The sequence below is a fragment of the Mesoplodon densirostris genome, chromosome 12 (genome assembly GCF_025265405.1).
Source record: "Mesoplodon densirostris isolate mMesDen1 chromosome 12, mMesDen1 primary haplotype, whole genome shotgun sequence".
In the NCBI taxonomy this organism is placed as follows: Eukaryota; Metazoa; Chordata; class Mammalia; order Artiodactyla; family Ziphiidae; genus Mesoplodon; species Mesoplodon densirostris.
Window position 1 is genome coordinate 48413806 of NC_082672.1, and position 19329 is coordinate 48433134.

The 19329-nt window shown below is 44.8% G+C and overlaps 1 protein-coding gene across 4 annotated transcripts in view; it reads left to right on the plus strand.

Moving 5' to 3' along the window:
- The first annotated feature begins 2643 nt into the window (after window positions 1-2643).
- FYN (FYN proto-oncogene, Src family tyrosine kinase) overlaps window positions 2644-19329 on the plus strand; it is a 213057-nt gene continuing 196371 nt past the window's right edge. For all 4 annotated transcript variants that reach the window (XM_060115201.1, XM_060115199.1, XM_060115198.1 and 1 more), the window contains exon 1: window positions 2644-3109. The gene's annotated coding sequence lies outside the window, so the exon portion shown is untranslated. The remainder of the gene's footprint in view (window positions 3110-19329) is intronic.

Sequence of the window (19329 nt, forward strand, 5' to 3'; positions counted from 1 at the left end):
CACTAGTTAGATCAAGAAGCTTTTAGAGCTACAGATGCTAAAAAGTGACTCCTCTTGAAGAAACCATAAACAATGAGATGCCTCACACCACCTACTCCAGATTTTATGTAAGATAAATTGAATCTCACGTGGAATTGCACATGGTTTTTCTGAGAGTACATGATACTTTATCTTTAAGATAAAGTGGTTTTAAGAGTGGTTTTAAGAGTGGTTTTTCTGAGAGTACATGACACTTTATCTTTAAAAAGGAGGAAGGTACGCTTCCATGTCCATATAGTCTTCAAACACGTAGAATGCGTCAGATCAGTTTTACTATATCCCCATTTTACATATGAGAACACTAAGGACCAGAAAAGATAAGTGATTTGCCCCATCAAGTTGCTCTCAACAGTGTGCATTGTGGAGCTGGAATCAGAAACAACCTAGACCAGTGCTGTCCAGTAGAAATATAATGTGAGCCACATATGCTGTTTTAAATTCTCTAGTAGATACCTAAAAAAGTTAAAAGAAATATGTGAAATTAACTTTAATAATATATTTTATTTAGCACAATACATTTAGACTATTAACATCTTAACATGTAGTTAATATAAAACTCAATTAGATGTTTTACATTTCTTTTTTTAATGCTAAATCTTTGAAATCCAGTATGTCTTTTACCTTTACAGCACATTTAAATTTGCCCTAGCCACGTTTCAAATACTCAAGTACATTTCAAGTACTTAATAGCCATGTGTGGCTAGTGGTTACCACACTGGACAGCCTGGTTCTAGATCAGTGGTTCTCAAGGTCTGGTACCCAGACCAGGAGCATCAGCATCACCTGGGAACTGCTAGAAGTGCACATTCTTGGGCTCCATTCCAAATCTACTGAATCAGACCCTCTGGGGGTGGAGGCCACCAATCTGTGTTTTAACAAGTCCCTTCTGGTAATTCTGATACAAGCTAAGGTTTGAGAATCATTGCTCTAGACAATTGCCCTTCATCCAAATCCAAATAAACCTAGGACAGCCATGGCAGGCTAGTACTGACGAAGAGGAGCCCATTCTCTTGAGATAAACAATTCTTGGCTAGATAAAGTTGGCATTCTCTTATATGGAAATCTTCTAGTCCTAGTTGTGGTTCCATTTCTTGGGACTATGGAATGAATCATCAACACATAATTTAAACAAGATTTCATTTAACATTTTATTTAAGGAAGAAAAAAATGCCAGTAACCACCCTAGACAATCACCTTGAGTTTAGTTATTAATTTCTCTTGTCCTCGGTTTCCTCACCCATAAAATGGGGATTAATAAATGTTAGCAACTTTAGAAAGTACTGTGTACATAGCACAGGGAACTCTACTCAATACTCTGTAACAACCTATATGGGAATAAAATCTTAAAAAAAGTGGATATATGTATAACTGGTGCACTTTGCTGTACAACAGAAACTAACACAACATTGTAAATCAACTACACTCCAAAAAGATTAATTAACAAAAAACTAATATTACACAGATTTCTCAAGGGGAAAGTTTCTATATAAATATCTCTCTTAGCTAAAAGAAAAAAAAGTACTGTGTACCAAAAAGAAAATAGGCAACAAAAGTGACTGCTATTTTAAAACTACAGTTAAAAAATCAGTGGGCAGGAAAGATAATATTATAGATTTTGAGCATAGAAGCAGAAGCACTTATATTTCTCAGAACATTAGATTTTGCTGAGGGGGCAGGGTAGGGTTCTTGCCAAAATCATCAAGGAGAATGAATTCGAGTATGCCTTAAAGTGGAACTTTCAGTAAACAGGAATTACCTATAAAGAAAATCAGGAAGCTGAAGTTTTTTTTTTTTTAATGAAGTTACATCCTGCCATAGAAAAGCTGAATAGGAAATAAAGACTGATGCGCTCTCAACTGTATACTAAACCAGCTATTATTTCATCAAGGAAAATCTGAGCAAAAGCTCAGATTTAGAGGAGGGAAAACAACATGGGAAGGCTGAATGTCATGAGAAACCAAAGACAACCAACGGCTACAATTAAACATGATTTTGGAAAAAACTATGCAAATAAACCTCTACTCTGTGATTGCAGGTTTCTCAGTCGCCGCCTGCCCTCTCCACCCCCTACCCCCATTTCCGTAATACTTCCTGCAGACTTTTGCTTGGAGATATATATATATGTAATATACTCCGCACTCTTCGGTTTGACCAGAGAAAACAATTTCATCACCCTAACACTTTTCCAGTTTATTCTCCCACCTTCAAATGAAAAGACACTAGAAAGGCAAGATAGCCCTTTCTCGAGGCAGGTTCCCATGGTTTTGAGGGAATAGCAGATGCCTTTCTGCAGTGGCGGCTGCAATCTTCCGCAAAGCAGAAACTGCAGCTCACACTCTCTTCTTTCCTCACCCTAACCCACTATCCCAAGTCCACATAAACCTTAAAAACACACACACACAACTCCTGCAATCTCGCATTCCCCTCACACCTTACACCTCAGGCAAGCCAGGATGCCCGACGTTACAGAAGCGCTCCACCCACTCGGTGGCCCCACCCATCGCCGCCCCGCCCCCGCCCCCAAACGCCCGAGGGGCCCGTTGATAGGGCAGCGAAGCCTGCCACTCTTGCGGTGAGGCCCGCCCCCTCCTCGCTCCCTGCTGGGGCTGGAGGGGCTGGAGCATCAACGCGAGTAGCTGCGAGCAGCCGCGGCAGCGGCTGCGCGTAGTTGCAGTTGCGCCATCTGTCAGGAGCGGAGCCGGCAGGGAGGGGGCTGCCGCGGGAGAGGAGGAGGGGTCGCCGCGAGCCGAAGGCCGTCGAGACCAGACCGCCGACCGGCCGCGGGAGCAGAGGAGAGGCTGCACTCGGAGCCGCGTGTCCACCGCCGTCCGGGCGCGCGGCGCTTCAAGCCGAGCACCGAGGGCTCCCCGGGCTCACACAAAGCCGCCGCCCGCGCCTGGGAGGGATCCGGCCGCCGGGCCGGGGACACCCGGCGCCGCCCCCTGGGCACTCTCAGAAGGCCCACCGGCTCCCGGGCCCGCCGAGGAACCACCGGAGCCGCTTCGGCCGCGCCGGAGGAGGGCGGGGAGAGGACCATGTGAATGGGCTCCGGAGCCTGAGCGCAGCGCAGGTAAGCGGCCGGGGATGCGCCGTGGGGCTGAGGGGATGCTGCGGAGACGCCGGCCGCCGGCGCCCCCGCGCAGCGCCGCCCCCGCCGCGGGGCCCAGCGCTGCAGTCTCTGGGCCACCGCCGTCTCCCGGGCGCCCCGCTGGGCTGCCGGGGAGTTGGCCCCGCTCGGAGTCTTCCTGTGGTCGCGCCGGAGGACACCTCTGCGGGGTGCGGCCCCGAGGTAGCTGAGGCATGGGGGGCGCATTTCCTCGCGGGCGCCGGCTGTGAATAGGAATTGGCTTCGGGGCTAGGCTGGCCCAGACTCCGCCCCCGCCCTCTTTTCGGGGCCCCCCGCGGGGACCCGGGCTGTGTGTGTTGTTTTAATGTCAGGGATGATGTAATCACTTAATAATTGAAGCCCAGTGCTGCTTCCCTCCCCACCCCACTCCACCCCTGCCCCACTCCTCCACCTCTCGGCCTCCTCCTCTTGCGGCCGTCGCCTTTCCCATCGCATCCTCCTGCCTATTTCTGGCACGTCCCTTGCACTTCCCCCATCCTCCCCTCCACTCTTCCTGTGCCACCACCCACCCGTCCCCAGTCCCCCGTCCCCCGTGCTGGAGCCGTAGCTCCTCTTCCTCTGACCCCCACATTCCTCCTGCTCCCTTAGGCTCCTTTCTCCTCCCTTCCCTGCTCGCTGGATTTCCTCTCGACTTCCTTAGATCGATGACTGTTTTTGTTTGGTCGCCTCCCCTCTCTTATCTGCGCCCACAGGCGGAGGGGACTGAGCCAGAAAGAGGCCACCGAGCTTGGGCCCAGGCAGAGATTTGCTGGGACTGAGTGAGAAGAGGGATAATAAAATCACCCTTCTTGCCCCTCCTCCCCCCAATAAATCACACAGACTCGCCGGCTGTGTGTGTGTGTGTGTGTGACACAAAGAGCCCTTTCAGTGCACAGAGAGGAGACGCACAAAGTACCCAAGGATGGGCGCGATGCTTCTTGTTTCTCTTCCCTGGGGCTTCCCTTTTTCTTAGATAAAGCAGTTGATCTTCTCTCTGAGAGTCTTTCCTGCCACATTTACCAAAAAATAAAAGGCCCCAGATGCAGGGTGGCAGGTGCTGGCATTTTGCTGTATTCATGGACCGGTAGTGTTGACTGGCAGCTGCAGTATTTCTTAGATTTAAGGGGGAAATGATTTCAGCTGTCTGAAGAGTTGCTTTACTTTCAAGGTAGCACCCTCCCCCACCCAGTTTTAACCCCCTTTCATCGTGGGGGGTAGGATAAATTGGTATGGGGGAAGAAGACTTTTGTTTCTGAAAGAGAGTTAAATTGATGTTTGCTAGGAGTGAGGCCGCCTAAGTTGCTTCTTCTCTCAAGTCTAGGGAGTCCTGAAGTCTTTTGAAATGAAGTCTTGTCTGCCTAGTAATTGTTTTACCCTTATATTTAAACAAGCTCCTGGGGACATTGCTAACACAGCACTAAACTGGTATTTGGAAGCCCACTGGAGACTGTGTCTCTTCCCTGCTTCAGGGTAGCCTTCAGACGCCCACATCCTTCCTCTCACCACCAAGTTGACTGTAATACTTTCCACCCTTTGTGCTCTTTCTCCCGAGTCCCTGCCCCATGGGTACTGTGCTTTCAGATGAAGGGACTCACAGATTTTTGGAGGAAGTGGTTTTGTTAACTATCTCAGGTTTTGGAGGCACTTAGCTGTGATCGAAGGATGTAGAGAATCTTTTGACTGATCTCTTAAACCATCTGCTGATGTTCCTCTTAAAGAGGAAATATAAATGTAAATCTGGGGGCTTAATGTTCCATTTTGTAAGCCAGTGACTATTACATCCTTAATCAGTAATGTCAAAACTTAGGTTGAACCCATTGATTCCTAAGAGCATGGCTCTTTGACTATTATAAGTAATAGAACTGTCTCATGTTCTTCAAGAATTTTATTAGAAAAGAGTTGTTATGGTTCATTAAACATTTACTTCTGCACTTTCTAAGGACATCCATCTTGGAACTTTTTATATTAAAAAAAAAAAGCAAAAGGCTTAATGAGCGTACTGTTAAAAAAAAAAAAAAAAAAACCACAATGGTTTGTTTGTTTGATGCCAGACCCAGGAAAGAAAGTCAGTGCACAATAAACTCGCGCTCTGTTGACCGAGTTCAAGAGAATGATGAGGTTGAATGTGAACAAACGCATACTCTGCTTTCTGCAGTTTTATTCTATGCTTTCTCCTGGGTCTGGAATCTCCAACCCCACCTGATTTGCTTGGGTCCTGTTAAACCTAGAGCCCAGCTCAAACGTCTTCTACTCTGGGATGCTTTCTCCATCTTTTCACCTTCAAACAAATCACCATGAGTCCAATTTTGTTTTCATACCTCAGCAGCTGGCATATGTCTAATTCCAGCATTATTTGAGCAGCACATTGAAAGAAGGAACCTGGTCTTATTTATCTTGTTTCAACAAATGTGAGCTAGGTCTTTGGTATGTGCTAAGCACCTGGATTAATTAGGCTAATGTTAGCAGTTGTAACAAATAGGCCTACAAAAATATAATGCCTCAAAAGCAATAGACGTTTCTTATTCCTCATGTAATAATTCAAAATGGGTATTTCTGATCAGTGGGTGGCTTTCTTCCATGCAGTGATTCTGGACCCCAAGTTCTCCCATCCCATAGCACTCCACTGTAACCTGCTTTCAGCTGGCAGAAGGACGAAAGAGGGAATAGAGGGGATGTACCAACTTTTTAAATACCTAGGCCTGGAAATGACACCCATCACTTCTACTTACATACTTTACTTGAGGGCTAGTTATATGGCCACATTTAACTGCAAGGGAGCCTGGGAAATATAGTTAAGCCATGTGACCAGAAAAAAGTTCAAGAAGAAATGTATTTTGGGCCAGCAACTTTGCCATATACTGCCTCTCAACAAGGCACAGTCGTTGCCCTCAAGGAGTTTGTAGGCTGATGAGAATTAAATGGAAACCTAGAGCCTATACCCGTCATTGTCTTGTACTTTTTTGATTTTATAAGTTCAGACCTTCTCATTTTAAACATGTTTCCCCAAACCTTGCTTTTTGTCGGTTCTAGTGGCCAGTTCCCACCCGGTAATTTCCTGTAATACAGTGATCTGATGGCTCCTGTGCTGACTTTGATGTGGCTCTCCAGTAGCACCTTTGTTGGCCAAGATTTTTACCTGCTGATTTTATAGACTCCCCAAGTGGCTAAGCGGGTCTTTAGAAATCACAGTCATACCTTCTCTAATTGGAAGAGGAAATTAAACAGACTCCAGAGGAGAAATATCTTGCCCCAGGCCATGTTCATGGGAAGGGAGCCTCATCTGCCCAGCTCTTCTGTCCCACCTGGGTCCCCTCCATCCCGCAGATACCCTGAGTTGGTGACTGTGAGCCCTGCATCTTCCGTGGAGTTAAGTGAGCTCCCAGACCTCCAGGAGCGGGGTGAACTGCTAGTGTTCTGGATAATCCCTGTTCTCCACAGGCCTTCCCAGGAGCAATTCTGTCTGTACTAGTCATCATACTTAGTTATGCACATATTTTTGCTATAAACAGTTTATTATATTCATTTGTTCTGCAAACATTGGCCAGTACGTTATTGTGTGCAAGGCACTGGGAGATAGGATTATGAAAATGAATACTTCTGCTGTGTTCTCTCTGTTCAGCTTAGTCTGCTAGAGGAGATAAAAATAATACATAATAACTACTTTTATTGAGCATTTACTATGTGTCAAGCACTGTTTAAGCTCTAATCTTAGCAATAATGGTATGAACACCTGAAACTAATATAAATTGTAAATCAACTATACTTCAATTAAAAAAACAATGATATGAAGTAGTTTCACTTATAATCCCCATTTTACAGATGAGCATTTGAAGCAAGGGAGGTTAAATAATGAACTCAAGATCATACATGGCTAGTAAGTGGTAGAGTCAGGATTCAGGCCTAGTTAGTTTGGTTTCAAAGCCCTTGCTCTTAGCCACGAGGCAATATGCAAAATACTGCATATGGATATAATGATGATATTGATTAAAATGTGTTACATGCCTTAAAGGGGGGTGGCGTAAATGCTTTGGCAATTGATACTTTTGGTTATTGGGAAATATAACTTTATGTTTAAATAAAAAATAAAATGTCCATTTCTACCACCATGCTTTCCATTTTAGACCCTCATTTGTTGCTCACCTAGGAAATAAAAAAATAAATTAAAAAATGGGAAAGCAAAGCATGTTTGATACTGGAAATACTTTTACTCTGTGTGATTCTTTATTTTCAGCTGGGTCCCTGTGTGTCCCACAGATAGGTCTGTAAGAATTTGTGAATCGTCCTACATATTTACTCATCCAGCAACATTCATTCATTGTATCTACCACTTGCCAGACATTGAACTAGATGCTTCAGAGACAAAGAGTTATAATCCTGGCCCAAGGAACTGCACGAGGAAGTCTCTGACCACTGTGATAACTGCCGTGATTCTAGGGGTCCACAAGAGAGCATGAACTCCACAGAGAGGTGGGAAAATGGGGTGGCAAGGCAGAGAAGGCCAGAGGAGGAATTGGCCAGTTGAGTGTTGTGGGAAGGCCATTGCCCCAGAAGGAGCAGCCCAGAAAGCAGGTGCACAGACTTTTTAGGAAACTGTAAGTCTTTCAGGATGGGTGAGGGTGGTAGAGAGATGGGGCTGGTGGAAAAGTACTTTGTCAGGAATGCCATTTAAGAGCTGTAAGTAGAGGTGCCACTTTGGTCTGATTTGTTTTATAAAGATCCATCTGGCCACAGTGTGGGCTGTTGGCCAGAGGTGGTCAAGACAGATGCAGGGAAGGTAGTTGTGGAAACTCAGATGAGCCATAGATGAGGTGCTGCACGGAAGTGGGGATGGAGCCAAAGAGACAGAATAAGAGAGGGTGAGATAGCATATTGTGTGAGGGGAGAGGCAGAGGGGGGTCCTTGGGAAGTAGGTGGAGAAAGACACGCAGACAAGCAATACAGTAAAAGCAGCAGGGAGTGGGTGTTTAAATGATGACTTTATCACGGACACTTTGGACTTTCCAGTCAAAGTATCTTGTAGGCAGTTGAATAGTAAGGGACTTAGAGATCATGTAGTCCAGCACGTCCATTTTACTTATGAGGAAAAATGAGGCCCCGAGTGGCTAAGTGCCAAGGTGGCAGTCACCACTTAAAGCCAGGTTTCAACCCTTTCAGCCGAGATAAGCCCTCAGGTGAGGACTGTGGTCAGGAGCATGGACTCGGGGTGTGGTCCTGGTCTGACCCCTTCCAGCTGTGTGAGCTGGACCCAGTTACCTAAGCTCTCTGTGCCTCCCTTTCTTCACCTTTATAATGGAGTTAATAGTTCCTCCCTCAAAGGTTTGCTGTGAGGAGTCCATAATTAATACATGTAAAGTGCTCAGAATAGTACCCCACACATAGAAAAGCTGTGTGTTTGCGGCTGTTGTTCATGTGTGTATATATGTAGATACATACATGTACACGTAACATGTGTACATCTGACACATATATCCCTTAGGGAAGGGAGGATTAAAATGTATTCTGTGCAGAAAAGGACATTTTGAATATTTTAGAAAGAGATGTGGGTGATTGTCAGTTCTGAATCAAGAATTATTGGAAAACATAGGAAATTAGTTGAAATAGTATGATGGAAAATAGCATTTTTAGTGAGTCTTCTTAAGAAATGCAGAATCTTTTTTATTCTTCAATAGAAAACATAAAAGTACTTTGAAGTTAGCCCTATAAAAGGATGTCTTTGTTTTAGTCAGATAACCAGAATTTTAACCTATTTTCAATGTGCATCCGTTGAGTTTGACTTCAGAATGTCATCATGACTTTCTGCAGGTAGAATAAACCGCAGAATAGGAAAAAGCCCCATGAGTTATGAGTTTCATGCACTTGGTTCCTATGAAAAAAAGGTGATTTGGGTTATTTAGATGAAAATAATTTTTTTCAGTGTTTCTAGTTGAGCAAATCTAATTTTTGGCTACTAAAACACATGAGAAGCCTGAACAGTGTTATCCAAATGGACGTGGGTGACATGTAGTTCAGACAACTTCGGAGTAAGTGGTGCTCTGGACTTGATTAGAACACAGTAATCCTGGAAGGATATAAATTGAACTGGATTTATGGTCTAATAAAAACGTGGGAAGAAAAGATAATGCTTACTGACTCATGAAACTTTAACAACGTTTGTAAGGCCCTGAGTTGGAGAGCTCTCATTTGGATGAGAGCGTTTTCCCTCTCGCCTCAGCCTGCTTCCAGAATGACCTGCGTCGTGCCTTGCTCAGGGTGTGAAGCAGACTGGAGTCCTGTGGCTGGGTCTTCTCTGGATGCAGAGATCATCACCTGATCTGCCTCTGTCCACCCGTGACCTCAGGCAGCACCCATTGGTTTGAGCAAATGAGTACTGAGCACCCATTAACTGTGTTTGGGGGAGATAAAAATAAGGCGTGGGAAAGTCTTAGCCCATTGCTGATTTGAATTCAGAAGGCCTTTCGTGAGGACTACTTATTTCTGACCTGTGTTGCCCTCCGTGATAGTGTAAAAAAGCACTTAGCACCCCACAGCCACTCACCTCTCCCTAAATATACCAGAAAAATAATCATACCTACCTTTGTTATTGAATCCCAGAGGCCTTAAGTGCTTTACATACAGTAATTTACTTAGTTATAACAACTCGATGAGGCAGGTCAAATGGGCAGATTCAGGCTCAGAAAGGTAAAGTAATTTGCCCATTGTCACATGGCTAATTACTGGTGAAGCCAGGTGTGTCTGGTTCCTAAACTTGCACCTGCTTTTGCTCCAAAGCTGTGGTTCTTCGTTCCCTGCGTACTCTCAAGCCTCCTTGCCTTTGCCTTGCAGTTACTTCTGTGTTAGGTTTTGGGGGATACAAAGGCACCTTTGCCCCCAGGGAAGCCCCACTCCTTCCGTGGCTCCACTCAAGACTTACCTTCTGGGAAGCCCCCCTTTGGTCCTGTCTCTGGGCTCCCATGGCACTTGGTTACTGCCTCATCATCACCCTCATCGCAGCCTGACTTATAAAGCAGAGTGGAGTCAGCTGGGTCGGACAGTGGGAAGACACTGGTCTTTTTCCCTGACTTGGGAGCTCTTTCAAGTCAGGGGCTGCGTCTTATTCGTGGTTGATCTGCCAGCTGAACACCCAGCAGTATTCCATGAGGTACTGTCGTTATTATTCCCATTTGATAGATGGGGAAACTGAAGCCTAGAGGTGAAGTGATTTGGTCAAGGTCACACAACTAGTAAGCAGAGCTGGGGTCTGAACCCAGGCAGTCAATCTGACTCCAGAATCAATGCTCTTAACACTAAATTTGTTCCAACTCTCAAACGATTATAAACCACAGGCTAGAGGCAGTGCCCTCCACCTCCCAGCCCAGTACCTCACAGTCCACACACAGTAAAGATCACCCTCTTGTTTCTACCATCCACTCTGGCAGAAAGACAAAGAGGATATGTCTAACCAGGCCTTATCTCATGATACAGAAAGAGCTTTGGGGCCGTGGTTGCATGACTGTCCTCTGAGGGTCTTAGAGAATGCATAGTCCCAGGGCCAGTTCTGACTCAGGAGGTATGGGGTGGGCAGGGTTGAACACTGACATCTTTCCTGTATATGAGAATGGCCCTGAGGATGGAGCCATCAGGGAGGCAGCTTCTGAAAGACGAGGAATGAAGAAGCACAGTGACTCAGCCACAGTGGGGGGAGCTGGCTGTTGAAGTGGCAGAAAATCACCCATCAGCCAGAGCCAGAGGGAACTAAGCCCGGGGGAGGCTGGGGTCAGAAATCCGTCACAGAAAGACCTCTTACCTTGTATTGTTAAGATTTCTAAGTACCTGCTCCTTTTGAATGTGCTGGTGGGATTTCATCTGATGAATTCAAACACTTTCATTTTCTTCAGAGCTTCCATCTTGGAGGTACCCAAAAATAGTAGGCTTTTCAAGGAGTTGTATAAGGATTCCATCTGCTTTATACTGAAAAGTAGGGCTTTAATGGAAAATTAAAAATGAGTCAGATTCCCTTTACCGCAACAAAGCCCAGGGCACTTTTCCGAATCCTTTCTTCTTTTAATCCCCAGAAAAAGTTACTGAATCTGTATTTCTGTGAAATTCTGCCCAATTGAAATTCTACTGAATAGGCAAATAAACACCAACGAGTTCCTTCATTTACACACATTGTAGTATCTGTTTGGAAGAAGTAACAATTTCAAATGTTGTCACTTGTAAAATTTGATTTTTATTTCAATTTGAACTTTATTCCAGAAATTGTGTGATATGCTTCCCGTAGCTAGGCATATGCACACAGGGATATTTAAAAATTGCTGATTTCTGTTAAAGGTTTCTCTTGTTTGCTCTCAGAGTTTTGAGGGGTTCACCTTTTTATTGTCTGACCTCCTAGAAATACAAATAGCCCCTCATCATTTTCAGTTACAGGAGCTGAGTTGTTAATGAACTCTCACACTCTGTCATTCTGTACCTGTTTTCACCATCTCCTGCTTGAAAATGCCAGTTCTGTAGCTGTACTTTGTGTGTGCCTTTGCCCGGTCGATATTCTCGTGATATGTTGTGTCCTTCAGGCTCTCCTGTGGTTTGCAAATAATGATTCCAGTTGCTTCACTCCTAATGCTTTCTAGCTTGAGTTGAGGAGGTGTTGATCCATGTCAAAACTCATGTGCTGGCTGATGTAAATACTGGTTCTTTTGCCTTGTCCCCTAACAACCCAGTGAACAGGAGAAAGGCCAAATCCTTTAGCCTGGCATTCAACGCCTTCCCCCATCTCCACTTTCTGAGGCATTCCTGGCTCACCTCATTCACCATCACGCTAACACTTGATTCTCCGGATGTCAACATAGTATCTCATTAGTCTGGAATACGTGTTCTGGCCTTTGCTCTCCTTTCCTGGACTCCCCAGCCCTTCCTTTCCCCGGGAACTCTCCATTTCTCAAGGCCCAGCTGGAATCCCAACCCTGGGCAGCTTCCCCTCGTCTCCTCATTCTCTTGCATTGAACATGTGTGCCTCTCAGTTGCCTCCTAAGAAATGATGCCTTGTGTTGTTAGTTAAATCCTGATATGAGGAATCCAAAGAGCAGAGAATTTTTGTGAGTTGCCCAAGGTCATACATGCAGTTCCTCATTTAGTTTAGACTAGAATCCAGGTCTCCTGGAAGTCTGTGTATGTGGGTCCTCCCTTCTCAATAGACCGTTGGCCTCATAGGTGCAAAAATGTTAGGGTTTTTTGTCCCCCTATAGCTTGTAGCACACTGTCATTCATGGTGTAGACACTCAGCAGGTATTTATTTAGATAGGCCCTGGGGGCAGAGTGCTGGAATATGTAGCTGGTTTCCTCGCCATCTGTGAGGCTAGGCTGGCATCTCCTTGGACATTGAGCTTCTGTAGTTTCTGATGGCACTAGATTCACTCTCTATGGACCCATGTGATGTAGGTTTGGGGAATGTCCTATACTGTCTTCAGAACCACCATTGTCTTCTGAGAATGGTATGTGTCTAAAGATCTTTTGTCCATAATCTTGAGCTTTTTGTTAAAAATTTAAGGTGGTCAGGGCAACAGTTACTTCTTTGCCCTCAGTCATCAGGTTTTCATCAATAAGATTTTCACCAAAAACAACAGGAAGTTACCGATAGTGCACAATGATGTCCAAGACCAGGGAGAAATGCAGAATGTTTCAAAATCTTGAAGAAACTGGAAAACTACAACAGTGAGTGATAGAAGAGGGAAAAGTGGCAGAATGGACCACTGGTGTTGTGCCTGAAGGTCTGTGGAGCCTAGGGAAACGGAAGGCCACAGGCTCACCTACTGTGCACCTACCCATGGCTGGACCTCTCACAGTAGCATTTAGCTGAGTCCCTCAGCCGCATGAAACCCAGCTGTGGCTGTGAGGGTGCCTTCCTTTCCATACATTCATTTTGTTCATTTGGCATATCTGGAGAATCTCCTTAGCTGAGACTTAAGGTCCTACAGAGTAATGATTTAACACTAGAACCCAACCACAGCCTCATTTTACAAACCTTATAAAATGTTTTCCATGGTTGCGGGGAGGGACTACTTGAGTCATTTCTGTAACAAAAGACACAACAGCCCACAGGCAATGTTTGTCAGCCCCTCATTAAGAGTCTTCTCAGCTCCCTGTGGAAAGCTCTCTGTGATTCCTCAGGAATGGCTTCGCCTGCCTAGTCCTCACCTGGATGCCAGGTTTAATGTATCCGAGGGATGGGGAGCATTAAAAACACCTTCTGTAGATGTTGGCCAACTGCTAACAGCAGAGAGGGGGAAGGGATGGACCTTATGCTTCACTGTTGTTTGAAAAGCCATTATGGTCTTTGGAAAGCGGTAGTGAACTTTTTTCCTTCCTTCCCCACGCGCGCTCTCTGATTTCAGCGCTTCCCCCGCCCGCCTCCCCACTGCCACAAGCACCACCTTCAACGTGGGAGATCACACGCCACTAACAAGACGCACTCTCCCCTTGGCCAGCGTATAATATCACCACTTCACGTATTTATCCAACTTGTTCGTGTTCAGTCACTTTGGTACGTCAGTGTCCATACTGTCCATTTTCAGTAGCAGGCTTCTAGAAGGCTGAAAGTGCACCTCATTTAATTTGCTTTGTGCCAGAAACACTACACTGGATTTATTAAACGCTTGTAGATCTTGATTCTAAGCTTCCAAGTTGGGAGGTCTTCAAAGTGTTCTCAGTACTTCTGGAATGAGATGCATCTTGAGTAAATTTTCCTCTTGTTGGTAACACATCAGGTCCTCTGCATTGGTGGATCCTCGGAGTCATGGGGTAGAATCCAGAGTTTGGCTGCACATGATGTTTTAGGTTCCACCTCCTTGGTTGAAAATGCAATGATCCCAGCTTCTAATTCTGTCAGCAGGTTAGGGCCAAAGCACAGATAATATGCCATACCACACCCTTCTGTTCATATAAGTGCGGTTGACCATATAATTCCCTGTGTCTTATGGTTATTATTTCAACAAATTCTTGACTTCAGACTGCTGAGACTTGGAGGTAGTTCTCTAAGGGGCCAAGGATTGCTCACTGAAGGCCGGTGGGGTATGGCTGGGAAGAACCTATAAGGACTGCCGTGTCATGAGCAGAACCACATGCCTCTGTGGGTGCCAGTAGCTCCTGGGAAGTTCTCGTTAGTTTATACCTAAGTGTGTAACAAGGAGGATTGGCGTTTGGAAAACTACAGCTCCAAACCTTCTCTGATTGTACCTCAGCCCAACTATGCCATACGGAGAAGAGTCCAGTCTGGCAAAGTGTTGAGAGTCCCCAGTCTAGGGGGCCCAAGGGGAGCCCCAGTGCCGTCCCTGATCTCACATCCCTGGCTTGTGACAGAGGTTCTGTCCCCAGGGGATGAAATATCCCAGCCTCCACTGCCACAACAATGCGCCCACGCATTTGAGGTGCAACACTGTTGCTGTGGAAGGAGTCTTGCTTGTGCTCCCCACCAGGACCCTCAGCTGGGCTCTTGGTGCCTCCTGGATGAGCTAGAACATGCAGAAATGATCCACTAAAGAGGGTGATGTTGGTGAGGCTGGAGAGAGAGGGGTAATGGATGGAAGGGGATCAACGAAGAGTTGGTGGGGGACACGACCTGATACCTGATCGTGTCAGGTATAGAAGGAGCCCTTGTGTCAGTTTCCTGTGGGTGCTGTAACAAATGACTATGAACTGGGTGGCTTCAAACAACAGAAAATTTCCTCTCACAGTTCTGGAGGCCAGAAGTCTGGAAATTCAGGTGTCAGCTCAGGAAGACTCTGTTCCCTGCCTCTTTCTGAGCTTCTGGTGGCTGCCAGCAACCCTTGTCTTTCCTTGGCTTGTAAACCCATCAGTACGATTTCTGCCTTCATCTTCACACAACATTATCCTCTGTGTGTCTTTACATGGCCTTCTCTTATAAGGACACTTGTCACTGGATTTAGGTCCCACCCTAATCCAAGATGATCTCATCTCAAGACCCTTTTTCCATATAAGGTCACATTCCCAGGCTCCAGATGGACATACTTTGGGGGGCTACCATTCAACCCACTGTAGCCCTCAAAAGGATAAAAATTAGCAGTAAGTAACTCGGAGGGAGAAAGAACAGATGAGGAAGGTATTTGTAAGTTTGAATGACTACTAAAGGGTAGGCACAGTACTTTACATGTGTGGTTTTAAACTGTCGCTTCAAGATAGGTGAAGATGACAGTGAAATTTTTATGTGAAAAGCAGTTCAAAGACGTGGAGTGTCCTGAAAGTTTTCAGTAAAATTGGAGGCTGAGCCATTATCCGAGGTTGGAAGATTTGGGGATGGGAGGGAGACTTGGAGAATATAGAAAAAGCCCAAACAGCCAGGAAAATATAGGATAATGTGTTATAGATGGATAAAAAGTATTACAGAGAAATAGTGAAGCTCCTTTGGAATTTGTAAGTATTTTTAATGGGTCCCTTTAGCCCGGTTTTGTGACTTTGCTTGGTAGTACTTGTCACTTTGGAATGGAAAAATCTGACCTTGTGGTGAGAGTTGGTTTGAATAGTCAAATGAAGAAGACGTTCTAAGAGATTAAATAAAGCATCAGTTGAATTAGCTGAAAGTAGGGTTCAGGCTGGATAGGGGAGTGAGCTGGAATTGGGATGATGGATAAGGCAAGGAAGGGCCTGAGCTTTTAGGGATATGATGGGTGAACACAGTGGATACGGAGGAGGAGAGGCAAAGGCGAGAAGGCCCTGGGAAGAAGAAACCCAGGAGATGGAGAGTTCTAAATGATGCTGAACAAGGTGGCTTCCTGTTGAATGGATCCACTCAACAGTAGAATAGAGATCAAGGACAATAATTCTTATATAAAGAATTCAAGAAAATGGAAACCATAGTTCCCTTTTTGCCCTTGGTTCAAATTATGTATAAATGGTGTCTTCTAGAAAAACGACATGTCAGTATGTTGAACTTTTTTTTTTTTTTTTTTTTTTTTTGCGGTACGCCGGCCTCTCCCTTTGCGGAGCACAGACTCCGGACACGCAGGCTCAGCGGCCATGGCTCACGGGCCCAGCCGCTCTGCGGCATGTGGGATCTTCCCGGACCGGGGCACGAACCCATGTCCCCTGCATCGGCAGGCGGACTCTCCACCACTGCGCCACCAGGGAAGCCCTAGGTTGCACTTTTAAAAAATCCTGGACGAGTGTTCTGGGACCTCTGAGAACTTGCATTATGACCAGCTGGTTCAGTGGGGATAATATTTTGAACTAGTATTCAATTTACTTTTCCTTCCTTCTAATTCTTGTTGCCCTGGGAGTCTCCCCCATTGAGGCGGAGGATTCCATTACTTCGGCGGGGGAAGGACAGAGTATGGCCTAAGACAAAGAAGACATTGTTCAGCTTTTGACTTCCAAAACAGGACCTTGAGGCATGTTTCGGAGACCAGAGTTAGCCCAGACCTTCATTTAAGAGAGGCAGGCTTTGTTAGAAGCAAAGTGATTTGCGGATTCCGAGGAGCCAGATCTCAGAAGACGTGGCGTGTATTGTACAGTCAGCCACGCAGGATGGGGGTGCTGCAGGAAGGAGGAAATGCCTTCCTGGGTTGGAGGATGGAGATAAGAAATGAATGGGTCACTGAGATGCCACACTCCAGGTGGGCAGAGGAGAATCTGCCCCGCCCCCATCTGGTTATCTGGAAGGAAGCCACATTGGAGTGGACCCTGCATTGGGGCATATTTAGGCAGAAACAGCCCTGAGGTGATATGCCGTCCCCTCATTTCCCAAAGCTTACATGTGATATAGGAGAAATCCCAACAATCCTGCAGGCCCCCTAGGACAAATGTGGAGGTGCTGCGGGAGCTGGGCGGGAGAGTCCCCGGGTCAGGATGAAGAGGGCACAGAATGAACTGGGCCAGGCTGAAGACTGGCTGCAGATTTCCACCAATCACATCAGCAGAACCAGGCTAGCACCCAAAACAAAGGGATGAGACATCCCAGGGAGGCCAGTGAGGGCTTAGAGGGCAGTGCCTGGACCAGGTCCTCGCCCCATCATGTGGTGGTCTCTAGTCTTCCCCCTGGGGGAAGGAGGGAGAGGAAAAGGAACACAGCCCCGAGAGGCAGTCTGAGATGAGCTCAATTTGACTAATTGCCCTGAAGCAACGAAAATTTTAAATCTGAAGAGCAAGTTATCTCGAAGTAGCAAGATTGTTTTTTCTACCATCAGCAGAAATGCAGTGGTCATGATCAAGTTGAATTCAACTATGGAGAAATGTATGCAGCTGAGTAGGAAGTATACGTTTCAAACCTTCTACGTTGCATTTGAGCTGTATTTTAACAGGATGATGATGGTGACGGTGACGGTGGCAAATTTGCTTACTTGTATTCCTATAATATGCTTTTTCCTTTGGGTAAATTGTGGCTTAGCCTACCTGTACTAGGTTCATTTTGGGCAAGAAGTGGGAAGATCTGTCCTCTCAAGGAGCAGAGTTGTCCACCAGATATTCCAAAGTGCAGTGGGGAACTTGGGCTTCCTATTGTTTAGTTGGTGGCACTTCCTCCCAGTGTCCTGGAAGGAAGGACCTCCGTTGCCATGGAGTCTCAGGTCAATGGAAGGTATTAGAATTTCAGGCCTTTCTCTAATGAACTTAACTGGGATGCTGGAGACTAGAAGGTAATTCTTACGGGGTGTGATCCTTTAGTTCCATACTTTAAAGGTATCAGGGTGAATACTAGAAATTACAGTCTCTGACAGACTATAAGGGGAGAAGCACTTCATTTTTATTCAATCCTCATGTACTAAAAAAAGCATGAGTTTATGAAGGGATTCATTTCCAAGTATAATTCATAAGTAGTTACCAGAACACTCAAATGAGAGAGGGGGAAAAAAACCGGTTAGCTCTTTTTGAATACATGTTGTCTCCAACATTCATACGAGGATGATGTTGCATTTAAGAGGATGTTTTAAAACCTGCTGTTTCTTGAAATGCCTAGTAATTTTGGAAGAGAAATCTTTCGTTTTGCTTTAAAAAGCTTACATTTGGTGGGGTGGAGTCAGGTGGAAAGTTGCCTGTTGGGATACTGCTTTTTGTATTTTCCTACTAGAAAATTACGGCGACACTTTGAACACATCTTCTCAAAACATAAATACATCTCATATTTTCTCTCATCTGTTGGGGGAGCCAAGAGAGCGAGGGATAGGGGACCATAACATTTTTTGAAAGGAGTCACTAAAATAATTTAAATTATAGAACTTAAAAAACCTGCTGATTTATTAACTGATATCATTTTCATAATATTTTTGACCTATGAAATAGTTTTATTCACAATCTTCTCAAAAATAAAATTCCTAAAACTTAAAAACATGTCCCTATACATTAGAGCAAAAAAATCTTTTTATACTGGTTATCTAAACAAGAAAAAGAACATAAGACAATAATTATTCTTGGTACATATTCACCCACTTTAGCCAGTTTTTCAGCCATATGTCTTTAATACTCATGTCACTTATTTTATAAAGAATGAATTGTTTTTAATTCTCATAGAGTTACCCGCAATTTCCTTCAAAGTTGTGTTTTATAGTTAATATTTGAAACTATTACTATCTTCAATACACATTTATGTATACATCACAATATTTTTAACTGAGAAAATAACTCTTTCTACAGATGCACGTAAGCTCAGAGCAAATTCTGCTAAATGGAGGCTTTTCTCAGAATAACTTTTTTCCACACCGAAATGTGTGAACATTTTAGCCCAAGTATTTTCACAAGTCTTTTACCCCCATTCAGGATTCTTATCTTCAATAAATAATTTTATAAGGCAAAACTCATGAAAATAAGTCCCCCATGGTCCTTTTGAATGCTTTATCACATTTAGGTGACACAAAATCATAGATCATTCATAATTTCACTCCATTGTGGTACAGAATATACATGTATCCAATTAAAACCAGGAACATCATCAAAATATTGCCACAAGTTGAGATACTCCAAAATATCTGTAATACTGTTTCAGAATTAAATTTTAGGCACTGAATTATCTAATGTGTTTAGTGGCTTCCTTTGCTTTTGTTGGGATAAATTTTAACATCTTCCTATCCGCAAGCCTTGTTTTCAGTAACTGCACTTTGTTAAATGCTTTTTAAAAGCTGAAGTGTTTTGGCACTTCATTCACTAGTTTGAGCAAAGATTTCCAACTGTTTTGCAACAGGATGCACCCAGACTTTACAGGATTCATC